The following is a 20411-nucleotide window of genomic DNA, read 5'->3' on the forward strand; positions in this document are numbered from 1 at the left end:
GGTCGCCACCCTCAGGCTTGGTCCTACTGACTGTCCTGGGAGCTTGCGGGGAGGTCAGGGCCTGGTCCAGGCCCAGCATCACACCTTGCTCGGGTCTCGGTGTCTTTCCCGCTCTGAGACGTGACCCCCTGCCCTCAGCACAGGGAGGCTGTGCTTTAGGGGAAGCGGGGCGAGTCTCTCTTACTCTCACGGGTCATGCTTGGCTTCTCTACCTCTCTTGGCTCTGCTTTGGTTGCTCGTGTATGTGTTTATATATATAACAGCCACACCTGCGGCACACGGAGGGTCCCAGGCTAGGGGTCGAAGCGAAGCTGTAGCTGCCGGCCTACGCCACAGCCACAGCAACCCAAGATCCTTAACCCACTGCGTGAGGTCCGGGATCAAACCTGCATCCTCACAGAGACCCTTTTGGGTCCTCAACCTGCTGAACCACAGCAGGAACTCCTCACATGGATTTTTAAGCTTTGCTCCCACAGCGAGGTCCTCCTGGACCTCTGAAGGTCCTCAGTTTTCCAAGCGCGCGGGCTTTGCCCCAGGCCCCCAGACTCAGGATCTCTAGGGGAAGAGCCCCGGGGACTTGCGAACTTAGCAAGCTCCTTTTGGCTCACTCACCAACCAGTGAACTCGGGATCCAGCCGCCCTTCACAGGCAGGCTCATGGACGGGAAAAGCCGCCCTTGGCACCGGCAGATGCGAGTGCAGGCTGGGGCACTCAGCCGCTTCAGAGAACCACCTGGTCTTTCTAGGCCTACATTGTCTTCATCTGTTTAATGGGGATGAGCGGTGATCTTGCCTGATTTGCAGGGTTGGTGAGATGGGGGAAACAGCACTCGGGTGGGACACTGAGGCTCGTGGGAGAGGAGCTAGGCAGTGTCATCTGCCTGTCATGTGCCAGACGCTGGGGACTCAGCTGGGAACAACCTGTTGGGGGACGTGACATTCTAGCCAACAAGGAAACCTAAAAGTGAGCCAGCCAATCACCATAAAGGAAATAAAGGGGTTTTCCAGGCTGAGGGCAGAGGGGTGGCCAGGAAGGCCTGCCCAGGAGGGTCACCCCAGCGGAGTGCTGGGGAGCCGTCTGAGCAGGCCCTCGAGGCTTGTCCCAGGCCCAGGGGCAGCAGACAGCAGGCCCCCTCAGCCGGCCAGGGCGCTCCCAGGGCCCGCGGAGGAGGGGTGGCCGCGGGTCTTTGTCTCCCTCCGTCCCTCTGCAGCCCGTTCGACCCCCAGCGCTGTTCCCTTCTTGACCCCGGATAACTTGTTGGCTTCCCCCGGGCTTTGTTTCCCCGGGGTCACCGCCTCCGGGCCTGCCGGCAGCTGCTCCGGACCCTCTTGGGTCCCGCATCGGACACCCCCTCCGGCCCCCGCCCCCTACCCGCTCCGAGCCTGGGGTCAAAGGCAGCCCGCGTCACGTGGTCGCCGAGCAGCACCGAATCGGCCGGGAGAGCCGAGAGAGAATCCGGGTGGAAGCCGAGAAACCCAGCCCGGAGAGCAGCGCCCGGTCCCGCCCCGGCCCCCGCCCCGGGGTGCTTGCCGCCCGCCCGCCCGCCTGCCGCCCGCCGCCCGGGCCTCCCGAGCCGATCTCCGGCCGACACCCACGCTCCATCACGGGATCGAACCCTGTTCCCACCGCTGCGATTCGGGGAGGTAGGCGCAGGGGCCCGAACGGCTAAGGGGAAACTGGCTGGGGGGGGGGGGCCCTCGCAGCGCGGGCTCGCCCCTCCGCGCCCCTCCGCGAGCCCTCCGGTCCTCGTGGCGACCCCCACCTCCTGCCGCGGGGTGGGGTCGGGGGGGGCTGCGCTCGGCCCCGGCGCCGTGCCGGGCGGGGACTGGGGGCTGGGCGCCGGGGCGGGGGCGGGGGCGGAGAGCGAGCGGGAGGCGGGGCGGCGGCGGCGGCGGCGGCGGCGGCGGCGTGGAGCGGGGGTGGGAGCGGCGGGAGGCGGCCGCGAAGGGGTTAACGCGGCCCGGGCCGGGGCCCCCCGGCGCGCGCACGGCCGGGGGCGCGGGAGGCGGCGGCGGCGGCGGCGGCGGCTCCTCCGGGGTGGTGCCCCGCCGGGGCAGGTAAGGAGCCGGGAGGCCGGGCCGGGCCGGGCCGGCCCGTCCCCTGTTGCCGCGCCGGGCGTGCAGGCCGCGCGGGGCCCGAGCCGCCGGCCGCGCAAGTTTGGTGCGGGAGGGCGCCGGGCGGGCGGGCGCCGGGCGGGGAGAGTCGGCCGGGCCGGGCCCCGCGCGGGGCGGGAGGACAAAGCGGGCGGGGGCCGCGGGGCCCGGGGTGCCGGGAGGGCAGCGCGGCAGCTGGAGGTCACGGATAATGTCACTCGCGAGGAATGCCCGCGCCCCCGCCCCCGCACAGGGCAAACTTTTGTCTGCGGCGGGAGGGGTGGAGGCCGGGCCGCGGCCGGCGGGGGCAGGCGGCCGGACCGGTTTGCTCGCGGCCGAGATTGGCCTGGTCGCTGGCGCCCCTCCTCCTCCCCCCCGGTCCTGCGGGCAGGAGAAGCCCCGCTGGGTCGCGGCCCTGTGCCGCGCTGGGAGCGGGTGAGGAGGGGGCGGACGGGGCCGCCCGGGCCCCGGGGACGGGGGACCGGCCTCCGGGCTCTTGCGCACGTCCGAGCCCCCGGGTCGGGAGGAGCCGCGCGGCTCAGAAGCCGCATCACACTCGGTGCGGTGCCGCCTCGCCCAGAGCGTTTGGAGTCCCCGGGTCGGGGCTCAGGCTGACCTGGGTGTCTGTCACCTTGGGCTCCTTCCTTAGCGGCCCTTGCCTTAGTTTCCTCACCTGGAAAATGGGCACAATTGGAGGGTGCAATGAGAACCCGCGGTTACCTTGGTAAATGGTGGCCTGTTTGAATTCAACAAGTATTTGCTGCCCGTTTTCCCCGCGCCAGGCCCTGGGCTAATTGCTTGGCCTGCATTATCTCCTTTAATTCTCCTGTGTTCTCTTAGCCGCCTCTTACAGAGGGGGCTGAGGCACGGAGCGTGAAGGCCCCGCGGGTGCAACATGGTGGAGCTTGGGTTGGAGCCTCCTCCCCCCAGCCTGAGTCCCTGCAGGGATCTTTGAGGTCCTGCTGCCACAGGGCTCCTGGGGTCCTTTTCTGTGGGAATTAGGAAGCTCCAGCCCCTTCGCTTTACCCTCATCCCCAGGTGATGCTCCTTCGGCCCGGCGCTGGCGCGGGCCAGGGGGTTGTGCTCTGGCTCTCGTCTTAGGGGGCAGTGGAGCCTGGGCCTGGCACTCGTGACGCTCCAAGTTCTGTCGCTGGCCGTGTCCGTGGCAGGAATGCTCTTGTACTGCGAGTGGTGCAGGGAGGGGCCCCCTCTGGCTGGGGACAGCTGGTGGCTTTGTCAACAGGCCTTTCCCAGCACCCAGGGGACTGCAGAGCCTTTCAGCTCCGTTCAGACCAGGTCACTGTCAGATCAGCAGGGGGCAGAGGCAGGGCCAGAAGCAGTCCTGGGGGGGGGTGACGAGAGACCTAAGGCCAAGGGGTTCACGTTCCAGGGCTCCTCTGGTGTGACTGGCGGCAGGGTGCTCATTGCAAAGCAGTGGCCGCTCCAGGTGCCCCAGCCCCAGGGGTTCTTGAGGACGGAGCGAAGGTGGATTTTGAGCCCGGGTTTCGATGGCAGAATCCTCGTGGGAGATGCATGAGGTCACGAGTTTCTGAGCCCAGGGCACACGGTAGGCCCTCGGGCAGGAGCCTGGGGGGGAGCCCCGGTGGCCCAGACTTTGACGCATCTTGGTGCCCTGCGCCGGCCCGGTCTTGGTCTTTTAGCGGAGGTACCATCTCGGGACTGTGGATCAGGCTCTGGGGTGGAGGCCTTGCGTACTTTCTTAAAAAATGGGAAACAGATTGCCAGGTAGTAAATGACATTTTAAAAAATGGGTGCGAGTAGCGAGTGAAAGAAGTGTTTGGGGGAGAAGGCTTTGCGCTTGGGGGCTCCGACTGCTCTGACGGCGTCTGCAGGCTTTTCCTGGGCCCTGGGCTGACAGGTCCCTGCCAGTTTGTGGTGAGCAAGAGTGGGAATCCCACTGCTTAGCTGGACCTTGAGGGGACTCAGACATGTGGGGGAAGGAGCGGAGGAGCCGAAAAGCTGAAGAGTCCCGAGGGGTGGTGTGTGGTCAGACCCCCCGCCCCCACCCCGCCTGTGACCAGAGCAGGGGACGCCAAGGCGAGGGAGGAGGAGCCAGCTAGAAGGCAGAGGTGCGTAGTGAGCCTCCCGTCGCAAGGGGCAAGCGAAGAACAGTCGTCCAGTCACAAACTGGGGCTGCGGTTGAGAGGACGCAGTCCCAGGCTGGAGCCTGACCCGGGGGCCCGCTGAGAAACGCTGCGTGTGGGAGACGTCGACGTGGACTTGGTCTCAGCAGCGCAGAGCTCCGTCTGCCCTGGGCTTTGGACCCGCTTGGCTCGTCTTCCATTCTTTGGGGTAAACGCCAGGCCTGCAAGTCCCTAGAGACTGGGCAGACTCCTGCTGGCCTGAATTCGGTTTGGGGCATGGCTTGAGACGTCTGGGCTGTTTGGAGGCCATGCACATTCTCTCCTTGAGACGGAACCTTGGGGTAATTTGTTAAATATGCGCGGAAAGTGTCCGCGGAGGCGGGTGCTGGGGCGCATGGAGTGGACGGAGGTCCTGCTTTCTGCCTGGAGGAGCTGCCGAGCTGCTGGCAGAGGGACGGCGAGGCTCAGGTGACGGCAGAGAGGTGGGTGGGACCCGTGCTGGATGGACTTTGGACGGTCAGCGGAGGGAAAAGCTCTTCCGGCTGCTAAGACGTCGGCAGGGCTTCCTGGGGAGGAGGTGGCGGTGAGGGTGCAGGCCGTGGGAACGGGGCCAGTGGGAGGCGAGACCGGGTCGGGAGCTTGCTGTGTCCTGCTCAGAAGTTTGGGTTTTATTCTGTGGCTGGTGCGGAGGACAGAGGGTTGTAAGCAGCGCCCTGAGTTGGTGCCTACAGAGGAGCCGCCGAGCCACGCGGCCACCCCCACTGCTCACGCCCAGCTCCGTCCCGCCCCCAGATGGGCATGTGGAGCCGCTTAGAGAACTGCGTTGGCAGCCAGGGCCAGGCTGGCCCCGCTCACTTGGGCTGCTCCTCTCGGGGGTCCTGTGGCCCAAGGTAGTGGCAAGACGGGCGGGGTCGCAACCAGCTCAGATGGGATGCTGATGGTGCCCCAGCAGAAGGCTGGTCCCGGAGCAGCTCAGGCCACAGGCCTCAGAGGGAAAGAGGGGGTGCAGGACCTGGTCCGTGCCTTGGTGAGGGGGTCGTCATCGGTGGTGTTCGGGGAAGGACCCTTAGGTGGCCGTGTTGCTGCTCAGTTCCCGGCAGGGCTGTTGGCGGGCAGAGGGCATAGCCTCGTCCTGGGCGGCTCTCAACAGCAAAGGCCGCCCCGTGGGTGGCGTGGAAGCCACCAGGGGAGTAAGCTGTGTGCGAGGTATGCAAAGAGGATGGAGTCAGAGAGCCCAGGATGGGGAGGCTGGCCCGGGGGGCCTCTTTTGGTTTCCTCTTCACCAGAGCACCTCAGCGTGCGGGCTGGTGCTCGGCCCACTTCCACTCCGTTTTCCAGGGAGTGTTTCGGAGCTGCCCCTTCCTGTGCGCCTGGGCAAGGTCCCTGCAGCAGGTGCCTGGGCGAGCCCTTGCCCGCCGCCCTTCACGAAGCCCCTCGGCACTGCTGGGTCGGCTGCCAAAGCCGGGCCGCCAGGGCCCGTGTTTCCGCAGAGGACCGGCAGCCTGTGCCTTCCCTTTCCTGTCTGTGGAGTGGGTCCAGTCTCTCTCTCCTCCAACGTAAGGAAAGAAGGCTGAATCCTGCCTCTCGCTGAATCCGTGGGGTTGGCCGGAAGGGCTGGCGGGCTTGAAAGTGAGGGGTGAGAGGGATGGGGCAGGTGGGGTGTGGGGACCTGCTCTAACCCCTCATGGGAGGTTAAAGCAGGGTCTCCTGGCCTCAGGAGGTCTCCGCAAAGGCGCCTTCTCCTGCCTGGGGGGCTGTCGTAAAGCTCCGCCCAGCAGCTTCAGCTTGGAGGTGGGGAGCTTGGCGGGAGGGGTGGGTGTGGGTGTCTTGGACTCGGCAGCCTCCGGACTAAAGCTAGTCTGTGTCCCAAGGAGTCACAGAGGGGCCCGAGGCTCTTCTCTAGATGAGGGTTTGTGTGAGCTGCCTCCTGGCCTTTTTCATTCCTGCCTCTTTTATGTATTGATACAGATGCGACTAATGTCATTTAAGATGCGCCTTGCAAACGAGGGCAGCTGAGGGGGGCGGCCTGCTGTGTGGCCACAGGGACCCGCCTCTTCTCTCCCATGGTGAGGGTGCTGCCCCTCGCCCACCCGGAAATCCTGCCCAGCTCCGGTGTGACTGCTTCCTGATGCCGCAGAGCGGGCGCTGCCGACTCCCTGCTTCCCACCAGCGGAGCCTGGCGTCTGGGCCTCTGCGGGCTCCTTCACACACCTGCTCTGAATCCTGCTTCCTCAGGGACCTGTCTCGTCTCCCTGGGGCTCTGTGCTCGGGAGGCAGTGGCTGTCGGGGGGGCCATTTCTGTCCCCCTGGGGGTGGGCAGCATTGCGGAGTGGAGTTAGAAGTCCTGGTTCGCACCTGCCATCAAACCCCCTAAATTTCTCAGGGCGCGTTTTCCTCAGCTGCAAACTGAGGGTAGGGTAGTCCTCTTTTGCTCAGAGACGGGGTGGCCCGACCCGCAGTAAGGGCTGGTCAGCAGAGGCTGGTCTGAGGTCGCAGCGGTGTCGTGATTGCTGTCGGTACTTGGGAGCCGACCTGCCCTTGGAGACACAGAGGGAAGACTCTCTGGAGATTGAGTTTCCTTCTGTCTTTCTTTTTTCTTTTGTTTTTTTAGGGCCGCACCCGTGGCATATGGAGGTTCCCAGGCTCGGGGTCAAATCGGAGCTGCAGCCGCCGGCCTCCACCACAGCAACATGGGATCCAGGCCGCGTCTGCCACCTGCATCACAGCTCACGGCAACGCCGCCGGATCCTGAACCCACTGAGCGAGGCCAGGGATTGAACCCGCAACCTCATGGTTCCTAGTTGGGTTCGTTTCCACCGTGCCATGATGGGAACTCCGAGATTGAGTTTCTAAACTCGCCGTCTGAGGGCTTGAGGAGGCGTGTGCAGGTGAAACTGGGGCCCGGAGAGCGGGCGGTCCGCACGGGCTGTGGGAGCCGCCCGTCTCAGCCAGGAAGCCTGGCAGGATCTTCTCTCTCGGTCACACCTGTCTTTCCTCTTGTCTTCTTTCATCAAGCTAAGGTGCTGCCAGTTCTGTGGTCCCAGCCTCCTCCCTGGTGGCTGTGGGAAGTGGCGTCTAAAAGCGGTGCTGGGAGTTCCCGTCGTGGCTCTGCAGTCATGAAGCCGAGTAGCACCCATGAGGACACACGTTCGATCCCTGGCCTCACTCAGTGGCTTAAGGATTGGGCACTGCCATGAGCTGTGGCGTCGGTCTGCCACCTGCTGCAGCTCTGATTAAATCCCTAGCCTGGGAACATCTGTGTGCCGCAGATGCAGCCCTGAAAAGCAAATAGACAAATGAGTTAGTACTAAAAAAACTGGGGCCAGATGAATTGGCCTGGCTGGCAGGCCCCACAGCTGCCCTCGAGACCCACACCCTGGGCCCTGGACGCTACGGGCTGCAGCCTCCCTGAGCCCCAGAATGGGGAGAAGGTGGTAGCCGGGAGAGGGGACCTGGGCCGGATCTCAGAGCAGGTGACGGGGACACAGGACAAAGAGGCTGGCAACAAGGCTCTGGAGCAGGGTGATCTGGGTTCAGCTCCTGTTCGTGGGCCGTTGGTGTCTGCATCTGGGCAGGGGGCATGGTCACTGCCCCCGGCTCCCTGCATTTATAGGTAGTGTGGGTAGGGGCTGAGTCCAGGCTCAGAGCCCCTTGGTCGGGGTTAGGGTCGTCACCCGGGGAGCTCCCTGTCATCCTCCCGACAGTGGGAGGAGATGGGCACTGCCGGCACCCCTCCTTGCAGGTGCGGCAGCGAGGGCCCAGCAGGTGGACGGCTCGGCTTGGAGGGGTCCTGTGGCTCCTGGGGGCTGCTCTGGTCAGGGAGAGCTGACGTGTGAGGCGCCGGCCAGCGCGGAGTCTGGACGTGGAGCAGAGCCCTGGGGTCGGCCTAGTCCCCAGTGGTGGGGACTCAGCCTCGTTCACACCCGAGGTCTGGCTGCACCAGGCCTGGCGTGGCTTCTCCTCGTCCCCGGGCTGGCCAGGGATCCGTCAGCCTGTCCGGACAGGTCCGGGTGGTGGTTCGCCGCAGGTGTGCGGTGCCTGCCTGGGCAGGGCCCGGTGCCACGCAGCGAGTGTCATCGCGCGGACCGTCGCTCAGGCCGCGCCTCTGCCGGGGTGCCCTCCTCCCGCTGCGTTTACCGGGGTGTCGGCACCACCTGTTCACAGAGGCTGACCCTGACTGGCCTGTCGCTTGTCACTGGTTCTCAAAGTCGGTCTCTGGCCTGGTAGCGTCGGCATTGCCTGGGAACTTCCTAGAAATGCAGATTCAGACCTACCCCAGGCCTCCCGAATCAGAACCGGGGCTCGGGGAGGGCCGCCAGCAGTCTGTCTGAAGTTCTTCAGGCAGCTTTGACACATGCCGAAGTTCCAGAAACTCTTCTCTCTTTGGGCTCTTAAGCAGACACCCGGCAAATGCGGGGGTCCCAGAGGGGGCCCAGTGTCCTTCTGCCCTGTCTCCCAGGTGCCGCATCTGCTAACAGTTTGCCCTGCCCAGGAAACAAGCCTTTGCTGCAGGGCCAGGACCCAGCAGAACCACACGTGGGGACAGGGGCCTGTGCGGGGCCCTCCAAGAAGGAAGGCCTGGGGGGGCTTGAAGGTGGGAGGCTGTGTCGGTGCCAGGGACAGTTCCAGGAACGGGCCAGCTGGGGTCAGGGCAGAGCGTGGCTCTTGCTTCAGAGGAGAGAGTGCTGGGCCGGGGTCCGCGTGTGCACGTGTGGAAACAGGGACCAGATGGGGCCCAGGAGGGCTCGGGGCCGTGGCTGCCCTCCGTCCCGTGCTTTTCAGCGTCTCCGTAACTTTAAGGATGGCGGGGACGTAATTGCTGCCCACGTTGCGCAGAGCTCGCCGCGCCTGCCCGGCGCTTCCCTGTCATGGGGTCTGGGGTCATCGCCAAAGGAATCAGGTCAGGTTGGCACCATGTCGGCCCCATTTTGCAGATGTGACCCTGAGGGCACGTCGCCACAGCTGCTGGATCTGGGAATGGTGTGGGGTGGCTGGGCGCTCGATCTCGTTGGCGGGGTGGGGGGGGGGCGCTTATCTGGCGTGTTGGCGGCGTCCTCGGGCTCTGGAGCCGAGCGTGCTCTCACACGCGGGAGTTGGGCTTTGCCGACGGGGGCGGGCGCGGAGGGGCTGGCCGGGTCCTTTGGGCTTGAGCCTCCAAGGTGGGGCCTCCCCTGCAGACGTGTGGATGCTGCTTGTCTTAGGGATGGGCCATTTGAGGCAGGAAGAGGCGCAGCGCTGAGTTCAGGGCCCACGGCGAGGGCAAGAGAGAGGAAACCAGGGTGGCCCCGCTGCTGGCAGGAGGGTGGGAGTCAGGATCAGACCCGCTGTCCTTTCCTGCCGTGGTGTCCCCAGAAGCCCAGGCTTTCCTGCCACAGTGTCGGAACCCTTTATTTCTCTAAGCGGAACAGAGGCCCCAGGCGTGCTGGTATCGGGGCTAGACTCAGCGCCCTCTGTTCCGATCAGGGGAGGGTTTGTGTCGGGAAAACTGTCCCAGCCCCCCCTCCCCGCCCCCCACAGACTGGAAAGCCCAGACCAAGGCCGGGGGCGGAGATGGGGGGGGGTGCCCAGGAGCTGGGCAGCCTCCAGGAGGAAGGGCACCAAGGAGCCCGGACCCCAGACGGAAACCACTTGCGTTTGCTGAGTCCTGAGAGGATGCTGGGAACAATGGAGTTGGGACGGGGAAGCCGGGCTGTAGAAAGGGCTTCTTGACATCCTTAAAAAAACGCGGGGCTTTCAGGTTTGACTTTTGTTTCTCCGAAGGATGTTTATGTAACTTCCTAAAAGCTGGTTCCCAGGGCTCTGAGGCCTGTCCCACGCTCCTGTTTACAGACTGGGACTGTGGAGCAGAGCAGGACCTGATAGGGTGCCCTCCGCACTTGATGGTGACACCGAGGTGGACCCGAGGCCCTGAGGGTGGTCGCACGGTGAGGCAGTAGGAGGCCTGGGACCAGCCTGGGTCTCTGTGCCTGGTGAGGGGCAGTTGTTGCAAGTTTTTGCTCTCATGGCCGCAGCCGGCCAGGAGGCTGGCAGAGACCGTGGAGGGCTCCCCCTTGGCCGTCCTCAGGGCCGCCGACTCAGCTGGGTGGGCCGTGGATGGTGACTAGCGTGGCCGTGTGCCTGGGGACGCTCCCCTGTCCAGGTGCTGGGGCCCGGCTGGGTGCCGTCTGCCCAGCAGCTGGGTGCCGGGAGTCAGAGCCGGTGGGTGCAGAGGCGAGGGCGGGCGCGTGTCCTGACTCATTCTGTTCTCCCAACCCTGGAGGGACGACTGGGCTCCGAGTCCTGATTCGGGCCCACGCCTGTGGACCTGCAGCTCAGATACGAGGGAGCAGAAGCCTGGGAGAGCCCCGGCCTCTGCCGCCCCCGCTCTCTGGAGGATTCCGGGCTCGGGATCCAGCCTCTCTCGTCAGCGCCGGCGCATTGAGGCCCCTGACGCTTGGGCAGCATTTTGTAGGCATTTCCGTGGGTTCTCCTTCCGCAGAGAGTGTGTGGCCGTCTCTGCGATGGTGACAGTGTGTCGGAGGCCTGGGTGTGGCCGGCGGCAGGCGGGCGCGGTAGAGAGAGGGGTCTGGTGGTGGCGCGGTGTCCTGGCCCCCGTGTGCTCCTGGAGGCCCCTGCTGGCTTCTCTAAGCTGGCCCTCCTCTAAGCCAGACCGTGCGCGACCTGGCCTGAGTCCCTGTGTCTGTGCTGCAGCTTCCCCATCTGTAGAATGGGAGAAGGAAGAAGAGGGGCCTCGCGGTGACAGAGGCTCTCAGTGAGATGCCCTGGCGCCTGGCACAGCGCCGTCACTTGGTTCAAGCTGGCCGTTGTGACCGGTTTCAGCCGCACTGCTCATTTGCTGGGTGATTCCATAAGGGGCCTTATCTTGGGGTCCTGGTTTCCACCTGCAGCTCCGCTGGGCTTTCCGGGAGCTGCAGGGCTGGGCTGGCGCGAGGGCAGGGTGGGCAGGGGAGGGCGCAGGAGCCCAGGCCCTCGCTGGTGCCTTGCACGTGGCTGTGTCCTGAGGAGGCTGATGCCACAGTGGGGCCTGGCCAGGCAGGCGGACACGGTTTTCAACCTCATTGGTCGCCATTGTCTCTTGTCTCCCCGCCCCTCGGGGCTGTCGCGTTCGCTGACTTGTTCCTCAAGCTTCAGGGGCGAAGCCGAGCTCTTCCGCCGCCACTCGACTTGGTCGGGAGGATGGTTGGACAAATGCCCTCTTCCCCGGCCACCTGGGGGCAGACAGAGTGGATGCCTCTGTGCCTGGTCTGGGGATGGCGACAGGCAAGGGGCGGGCTGCGGGCTGAGGGGGCCTTGACCCACGGCCTGCGTGGTTCCAGCAGCTTGGCCTCCCCAGGAGTGAGCTCCCCATGCTGGCCGCCCAGGACCACGCCTCCTCTCCCAGGAAGCCTTCCCTGCTACACCGGCTGCAGGGAAGCCTCCTCTGCTGAAGCTTCGCGTTCTGTTCGCTTTAAGAAAACGGAGGCCACAAGCTGGCAGGCCACGGCTGGCCCACAGCAATCTTGTTTGGCCCATGTCAAATATGGAGCTAGTTGCCAACAGGAGATTTTACGTAAGAATCCCAACTTCTGGCCTTAGCTCAGAAATGAGAACGTCATAAAACTTTGAGCCCGCGTTCATTCTCCAGTGGCGGCTACTGGAGATGAAGCACGTCCACAGCCCTGCCAGCCCCCGGGCATCTGCGTCTCTGCCCCTGTCCCGAAGGCCTCTTTCCATCCTGCATTGTGGTCAGATGCCCTGTCTGCTCTGTGCGCTCGGAGGGCGGGGAGGCTGAGTCACCTCTGTGTCTCAGAGCCTTGTCTCTGGCTTGGGGCTGTGTACACAGTAGGAGCATAATGAGCACTTCCTTTATGAATGCAGGCGGGGCCCTGGTGCTCTTTGCTAGCTGTGAAGATTCCATTTAATAGAAGCCTCTGGATCAGCTTGCCCGTGGCCTGGAATCCTCCTCCCAGATAAGCCGCGGCTGCTTAGCCACTGACCCAGGCAGCTTCTTAAGCTTCGGATAAACAGTCTCTCGAAGTGCTGTCCCCACACTGCAGTATAGCCCTGCAGAGGGACCTCTCCCCTGCAGCTGTCCCCGCATTGCACTCTCTCAAGGGGGCTCGGAGGAGCTTGGGAGGCTGGGACCAGCTGCCTTCGGGGCACCAGGTGGGTGCAGGGCTCCACATCCTGGGGGCTGGGGGAGGGGGAGGGAATCAGTTCAGGTGTTTACTGGGCTGGGCTCCCCCCGCCCCAGGCTTCCTCTGCTTTAGGCGTCTCCTGGTGTCTGCACTTTAGCCATCACTTCCTTTGTCCAGCTGCCCTCTGTCCAAAGCTTGTTTCACTCTCTTTGGAATTCTGATCTTCCCTGGAGGCAGCTAAGATGCCTCCTCCTGGAGGAGGTCTTAGCTGGGAGTGCACAGTTGTTCTGGGTGTGAGAAAGACCTGGGAAGTTCCCCGGTAGCCTAACAGGTTAAGGACCTGGCGCTGTCACTGCTGCAGCTCGGGGCACCGGGAAGCTCGTTTTAAAAACGCGAGCAGTGTTCTGTCCCCTCTTTGAGTCCTTCGGTCCAGGGTCAGCGTCCCTTCCTGAGAAGAGTCAGACCTGAAGGTCTGGGTCTGTAGACACGCTTCAAGGACCCCGTCTCAGGTCAGGGAGGCCAGGGCAGGGGGTCCCTGGGTGGCATTTGTGCCAAGGGCCCCTTTCCCCCTCTGGGCTTCTCTTTCGCTCTCTGTGCACTGACACGCTGGGCTCTTCCTGGCAGTTGTGGCTGAAAGGGTCTGGCAGACCATCCTTGGAGAGGATGACAGGGGGTCAGGGCAGGTGCCAGTGTCTGGGGAGAGGGCGCCCAGCCCTGACCTCCCCCCGGCCAGGCCCAGAGAGGGCTCCCACTGCTCAGGTGAGCGCGTAGGTGAGGGCTGCCCTGGTGTCAGGGCAGGAGGCAGGCTGGACGCCCGGGTCAGAGCGGCCGGGGCTGAGCCTGGGCCCAGGAGCTTGGAGGACCGGCCTGGGGGCACCCCTCTGAGGTCCCGTGGCCCGCAAGGCTGAGGCTTCACGCACAGGCCGCAGCGCCATGGACACGTGGGTAAAGTGAGGGGCCTGGAGGGCTGGACTCCCCAGTGTGGCCTGTGAGTGTGTGGTGAGCAGGGTTCGGAGCCCAGGTCTTCCAACACCCAGGCAGGGCCACGCTCCCGTGTCCTCAGCTCCCCCTGGGGGAGTCAGTGCCAGGTCACCCGGCGAGACAGTCATCTGATTGTGCTGGTCTCAAGGCTGGGGTCTGTGAAAGTGAAGCCACCCTGGTCACAGCCACCCCGGAGGCAGGAAGCCAGGCGGGTGTGCGTGTTATTTCTCAAACACCCTCCATCCCAGTTTTTTGTTTTTCCTTAAACTGCCTCTGCGTTTCCGCCGGGCGCTGGGCTTCGTGCTCCTTGTTCTGAGAACAAAGCTTCCTTCTGACTGTCCTCCCGCTGACGACAGGAAAAGGGCAGGCGTGGCTCCAGGCCTCCCTCGTCCGCCGCCTCTAGCTGAGAGCACGGGCCGCCTTGGTCAGATGCTGGACCCTGCAGCGCTGGTGGGCTGGGAGGGAGCCCGGCTGCAGCCCAGACCATGTGCCCGCTGGGGCCGGAGCTGTCCCCTGGGGCCCAGCGGCCTGACCTGGAAGTGGCCAGAAGGTGGGCAGAGGCCTCTGACCGGGGCAGGTGCAGGTCCTCTTCCGGTCCAAGCAATCACCTGTCCTAGGCCTGCTCCTGCAACAGCCCTCTGCTCCGGCTGGCGCAGGCGGAGTGTCGTGCCAGCCTCCAGACCACGCCGGTCCCTGCAGAAACCAAAAGCGCCCAGGTGAGGGAAGCCATGGTCCCTTAGTTGACATTTTTCTCAAGCTTCTCCTTTGCTCCAGGCGCTTTTCTGGGCAGCTTCCTGTGCGGGACTTGGAGATGACATTCTGGTGGGGCTGAGAGAGTCAGCAGACCTGCAACCACAAGCTCTTTATCCAGAGACAGCAGGTGCCTGCAAGAAAAATCAGGTTGGGTTGGGGCAGACATTGTGACTTGACGGCGTGGTTCTTCTGGTGGGGGGGGGGGTCGTGGAAAGTCTCTGGAGGGGGCGGCCGACTCCAGGAGGGAACCAGGGAGCCCCAGGGCCTCGGGGGGAGAGCCTTCTGGGCGGAGGGAACGGCAAGGCAAGGCTTTGAGGCAGGAGCAGCAGCAAGGAGGCCCCTGTGGCGGGTCAGAGAGTGAGAGCGTCCTGAGCGGAGGTCGGGGGCCGGTCGCCCGGGGTCTCCTGGCCCTTGGAGAGGACTTGGCTCTTTAGTCTGAGTGAAGGGGACGCTGCTGAGGGGCTGGGGCTGTGCTGTGTGAGGGGTCCTGCTGGTTGCCTGGAGGGTGGGCAGTGCCACAGTCACACAGGTGAGGGGGCCGCTCAGGGCAGACGAGGAAGGCGAGTAGGGGTTCCAGTCTGGGTCGCCGTGCAGGGTGCAGGGGTCAGAGCTGGGTCTGGGTTGCTGGGCAGGGGTCGGGGCTGGGGCTGGGTCGCCGTGCAGGGTGCAGGGGTCAGAGCTAGGTCTGGGTTGCTGGGCAGGGGTCGGGGCTGGGTCTGGGTCGCCGTGCAGGGTGCAGGGGTCAGGGCTGGCTCTGGGTTGCTGGGCAGGGGTTGGGGCTGGGTCGCCATGCAGGGTGCAGGGGTCGGGGCTGGGGCTGGGTCGCCATGCAGGGTGCAGGGGTCAGGGCTGGGGCTGGGGCTGGGTCGCCGTGCAGGGTGTGCTGATGGGGGGGGGGGTGTCAGCCGCAAGACTGCTGGCCCGAGGGACTGGAAGGACACGTGCTGAGACAGAGATGGCTGTGGGACAGCAGCTTTGGGGAGAGAAATGGAGATTTCAGGTTGGCACATACACGTGGGTAGAGGTGGGTCCTGGCCCCCACGTTCCTCTTGTTGAAGGGGGCCTGCAGGCGCCCCCAGCTCCGAGGGTGTTGTGTAAGATCAAGTGTTTCCGGGGACCCCTCACTTTCTCCTTCTATCTTTGCAAACCTTCTCGTGCCTTTTTCTTCCTTTTGGTCAAAGGCGACAGGCAGACGCTGAGGACTCGCTGTCCGTCAGGCCTCCGCCTCGTGTGCCTCTGGAGTGGCAGTTCCTCCTGCGCCGGGGGGGCTGGGGCCCTGGAAGGGGAGGCCAGAGGCCTCGGACCTTTCCTGGCCCAGTTGCCCACTAAGAGGGCCCCCCTGCACCCGGCTTTCCCTGCCTGCGTGGATGAGGGGGGCTGTGAGGAGGCTGACTCAGCCGTCAAGACCCTGGCTCTGTCGCCACTGTGACTCCGGGCCGTGGTATCACTGCTCTGAGCCTCAGTTTTCTTGTCTGTGGCAATGGACCAAGCATGGTACCTGCATCCCAGTTACTGTGAGGGTTAGACGAGAAAATGCACACACAGCCTTTAGCAAAGGCCTGGCACACAGCACACCCAGTTAGGAGAGCTGGTGGGGGCAGGGATGGCGCCCTCGGTCAGCTTCGGGGGCTTGCCTGGAGGGTGGTGGGAGCCATGAAGGGTACAGAGCTGGAGCATGGCACACGCGTGGCCCGAGTGTGGACACTTGGGCTGAGCTCCCTCCACCTGCCAGAGTGAGAACTGAGGGTCAGCCTGGGTGGCCTCACTCAGCCTTCCTTGGCTGAGGGTCTTCCCTGGCTTGACGTGGGCAGCCTCTGCCCACACAGGTCCCTGCAGGTCCCTCTGTCTCCAGCCCAGTGGCTGCCTTTAGGGAACACGAGTGTGGGGCTCTGAGGGGCCTTGAGGTAGGGCGCGCGCGGGGGTCTGGACAAGGTCCGTGGGGCGGCGCGGGCCAGGGTGGTCTTCCTCTGGGCGCTTGATATGGCCACGGTTCCTGGTCTGGGTCCAGGCTGGGTGGTGCCTGCCCCAGTGGGGCCACGGAGAGGTTGACAGCGATGGGAGGTGGCCGCTTAGGGCCCACACTTCAGTGGTGCCCAGGCACGCCGTCCGAGCCCTGTGCTTTTGCCAGCCTGGTACCCAGTGGTTGAATCATGCCAGGACAGCCAAGGACATTCCAGATGCCCCCAGGGCTGGCAGCCAGGCTGGCAGCAGGCATCGCTTGTTTCCCAGGGTCCAAGGGTTTGGGGGTGGAGAGGGCCCTGGACGTACTCCAGGAACTTTGCTTAACAGCTGGTAAGTGGCGATCCGGGGAGAGCAAGCCCCTTGACCAAACCTGCCAAGGCCGCCTCCTCCTGTCTGTCACCTCCCTCTGCTCCCACGTCCCCTGCTCAGACTCCCGGCCGCCGCCTCCATCTGTGCCCTCCAGCACCCTGCCTGCCTGCCTGCTGTTGTCATCTTGCCGCGGCCTGCCGGGCACATGGGCCCTTTGAGTGTGTCTGCTCTCCTCTGCCTCCACCCCCGGCAGAGCCGTGCCGCACGGAGGTTCCAGGCGCAGGCCCCAGGGCCAGACCGATCTGGGTTTGAATCCCAGCTCCACCGCTTCTTGACTGCGGCAAGACAGGCCACACTTCTGAGCCCCGGAGTCAGTCTGTGGAATGAAGGCAGTGGTGGCGCTGGGTTGCCCGGGTTGTTGTGAGGGTGAACCGAGATGGGGTGTGACGGGCGGGGCCGCTCAGGATACACCTCGAGAGAAGGGCCGGTGGGCGCTGGGGAAGAGGCAAGGGCGCGGGGGGTGGAGAGAAGGCGCCTCGCTGTGTCCTCTCAGGGGCGTCACTCTTCGTCTGAGGAAGAGGGAGGAAGTCCCTGCCGTGATGTGGGAAGCGTGTCCCGTGATGCCAGGGCAGCGTCTGAAAGCGCTATGCATCTGTGTAGTGAGTTAGCAGTGGCACGGCGGTGCCCGGGGCTGCCGATGGCCGTGAGGACGTTGTAGCCACGGCGATGGCCAGCTGGCGTGGCTGGGTGCTGGTCAGTCTGCAGATGCTCCGCGCCCACACGGGCGCCCAGCCCTGCCCGCTCCCGTCTCCGCCCGCCTGCCTCTCGCATGGGCCTCAGCCTCACCTGTGCCAAGACGCGGGAGGTGCAGAGACCCCCTGGCACCTCCCTGGCCCAGCCCTAGGGGCTCGGGGTTATCTGTTCCGTGACATGGGATGTAGGATTCAGGCCAGACACCCGTTTGAATCTCGGCTCAGCAGCTGGAAGGGGGAGCTCGGGCCAGTCACTTCCCTGCCACGAGCCTTAGTTCCGTTCTCATCAACTGGGGCCTCGGCGAAGCCAGCTGAGCCTCGAGCAGAGGGCGCTGCACACGGGTCACAAGGAGATGGTAGTAGATGCTTCCTGCCAGGGCGGGGCTGTGGCCACTGTGCCCGTGCCTGGGGGTGAGCTGTGGAGGTCAGTGTCGCCCCTGCAGGGTGACCAGCTGGGAGATCGGAGGGCACCCGGGGTCATCAGGCACCGTTCCATGTCACAGGACACGGCGGGCCTGCCTGAAAGGAGAGGGGGGCCTGGCGGGGTCCCTGTGGGCTCAGTGCCAGGCCGGGTCGAGGGCAAGGCGAACGGGGCACTTGGGGGCAGACTAAGGAGCATCCGCTCAGGGCCACGTCCTCCAGGCTCCCGGCATGGTGCTGGCAGGTGCCCCCTGGATGCCTCACCCCAGCCTAGTCTGGGGCTGGCCTGCGAACCCCGGGGATATGGGGAACCTGCGGGCTGCCTGGTGGGGTCTCACCGAGGCCCCGTGGCCCCTCTTCAAGAGGCCTGTGTTAAGTAGGTCACCTGCCCCGCTTTTCAGTGTCTCTGCTCTCCGCCGTCTGGGGTGCAGAGAAAGCCTGGCCCTCGCGCCCCTCCCCACCTGCGGGCCCCTCCCCCTGCCGGCTGCACCTCCCGTGGAGCCCCTCACCCCGGAGGGGAGCGTGCTGGCGGCGGGCTCCTCTTGCGGTGACAAGCCGCAGCCAGTCTGGAGGGGTGAGGCCGCTTTCGTGTCAGCCCCGATGCAGCTTCCCTGGTCTCAGCAGGCGGGGCTGTGCCCACCAGGCCTCTAGGAGGTCAGGGGACTTCTGCGGCTCCAAGTGCCTCAAGGCTTCCCCTTCCTCTTTTGTCCCCAGAGCACCTGGCTTCCCTGTCCCCTGGCCAGAGGGCCTGGAGCCTTTTCGGTTTCCTGGAGCCTCTCATGGCTCCTGGAAGGCCTGGCCTCGGGGCGTCCATCTGGGCCTGTGGCCTGGGCCTGGGGTGACGTGGTAGGAGATGGCCCCAGCTGCCGATCCCGACCAGGGACCCTGGGACCTCCCGGGCTGGCCAGAGCCTAGGCCGCCCTCATGGGGTGGTGTCAGGGGCCTTGGGCAGTCGGCCGTCCCCTGCCCCGGGCCCTCCACGCACCGATACGCCGCTGCCCCCGCCGCTGGGCCTGAAATCGTGCTGCAGCAGGTTCGCTTGGGGTCTCCTTGGCGTCCTGGGCAAAGGCAGATACACTCGCAGGTGGCCGCTCCTTGGCGTGTGCTGCCGAAGAGCAGGCCCAGGCTGGCCTGGCCCTGGTCCACCCGCTGCGCGTCCCCCGCGAGCTGCTTCTCCTTCTGGGCTTGTGACCCCCACCCTCTGGCACGTACCCTCCCCCCCACCACGGGCGGGGCCCAAAGCCTCGGTCACAGACGCTGGTCCCAAAGGGGGTAAGGGCCCTTCTTCCTGTGAGGAGGGGTCGGCAGAGCTGCAGCCCCTGCTTAGCTCTGCTGCTGGTGGGGGCTCGTCCAGCCCCGCTGCCACCTTTCTTGAGAGGAACCCCAAGGGCCCGACGCCTTCAGGGGCGACACGTGTCCCGAGATACGGTGCGGGGTGCCTCTGGCGGGGTGGGGAGCCCCTGCCTGCTGCGGGGTCCCCGGGCGCGGGGCAGGGTTGGGTAAGACACCCTCTTCCTGAGGTTTGGGAGGGAGGGACACGGGGGTGGGAGGCTTCCGGGAACGCGGTGGGTGCCTCGGGGTGCCCTGGGGCCACCCCTCCCCCCCAGGGAGGGAACGGGGCAGGCAGTAATGCCACTTGTCCCGGTTGTGGGACTGGGCGCGGCCGTGTTGAGTGAGGAGTGTGGAGCCATCAGGCGGACGCGGCGAAGTGACCTGGAGCTGAGTGGGGGGGTCGCGTCATTCTCTCCCCATGGCCCGTGTCACCTGCCCTCGTCCGTCCTCCCAGGTCTGTCTGAAGCGCGTACCCACAGTGTGTGCATGTTCATGCTCGTGCAGGAGGGGTCTGGGGGCACGGGGTCCTGTCCCTGCTCAGGACAGGAAGCAGGTCCCTGGGGCACCCAGCCCTCGGCGCTGCCCCGGGGAGACGGAGCACGCTGGGGCCGGGGGCTGGGCAGGAAGGGCTCAGCGGCGGCTGCGGGCAGCGTGGCAAGCCCACCCGTCCCCCCGAAGCCAGCGGGCCTCACGGGGGACACTGGAGCCACGCCGTGTGGGTGGCCTCGGCCCCGTCCGGGCCGCGAGGCTGCGGCTCGGCAAGGCCAGAGGAGCCACCGCGGGGCTTCCATGTTCTTCCCGGGGCTCTGGGCGGGGACCTCGTGTGGGATGTGGTGTCGGGGAGAGTCCGCTGGCCGCCTTCCTGAGACCCTCGACGGGGTCTGCAGCCCAGGGAGGTCACGCCCCTGATCTGGTCCCAGCCTCACCACCCAGTTGCGGGGACAGGCTCAGAGGCGGGAAGGGCAGGGCCTGGAGGTGCTCAGAGGATGGGGACCCGGACGCCAGCCCGGTGGAGTTTGCTTCCGTTTCCCGGAGATGGAGCCCCCGGCCCACCGCCCCGCACCCCTGTGTTGGGATCTCCCGGGAGTCAGAGCAACCTGGGGCCGCAGCGGGGAGGGCAGGGCCCGGGGCCTCTCCGCCCAGTGGGGCAGACGGGAGGGGCTCAGGGCGTGGGAACCTGCCTCTGCTTCGTCGGGAGAAGGTGGCGCGTGACGCGTCGGGACGGGGCAGCGCCCGCCGCGGCACCTGCACTGAGGAGGCCCGTGAGGCGCCAGCGTCCTTGGTGTCGGCCCTGGTAGCGGACATCGCCTGGTCCTGCCTCTCTCCCCGCTTCCTTGGCGTGAGGCTCCTTCCTGCCTGGGGCCTAGAGGCGGCCTCCCTTTCTCACGTGGGGTCCCTGTCCGTCTGGGAGGGCAGAGGCCCGGGCAGGGCACCGTGAGGGCCCTGTGGCCGAGGTCCCGCCCGTCCACGCAGGAAGGACGTGTTCCCGTTGCTGGAGAAGCCGGTCAGCCTGCACGTAGGTGGCGAGGCTGGGTACCTGCAGGAAGCCTCTCCCTGGGTCCTTTGGGCTGCAGACCTGGGGCAAGA

At 65.6% G+C, this 20411-nt stretch overlaps 1 protein-coding gene across 9 annotated transcripts in view; it reads left to right on the forward strand.

The window, feature by feature from the left end:
- The window catches only part of NDST1 (N-deacetylase and N-sulfotransferase 1), a 92214-nt gene that overhangs the window by 26651 nt on the left and 45152 nt on the right, over positions 1 to 20411 (forward strand). For 2 of the 9 annotated variants that reach the window (XM_047779067.1, XM_047779066.1), the window contains exon 1: positions 415 to 1643. The exons of 4 other annotated variants lie outside the window; for them this stretch is intronic. The gene's annotated coding sequence lies outside the window, so the exon portion shown is untranslated. Of the gene's footprint in view, positions 1 to 413; positions 1644 to 2037; positions 2058 to 20411 lie in introns of those variants that run through there. 3 more of the 9 variants (XM_047779065.1, XM_047779058.1, XM_047779064.1) reach the window with 3 other exon arrangements.

The sequence above is a fragment of the Phacochoerus africanus genome, chromosome 4 (assembly GCF_016906955.1).
Source record: "Phacochoerus africanus isolate WHEZ1 chromosome 4, ROS_Pafr_v1, whole genome shotgun sequence".
Lineage (NCBI taxonomy): Eukaryota > Metazoa > Chordata > Mammalia > Artiodactyla > Suidae > Phacochoerus > Phacochoerus africanus.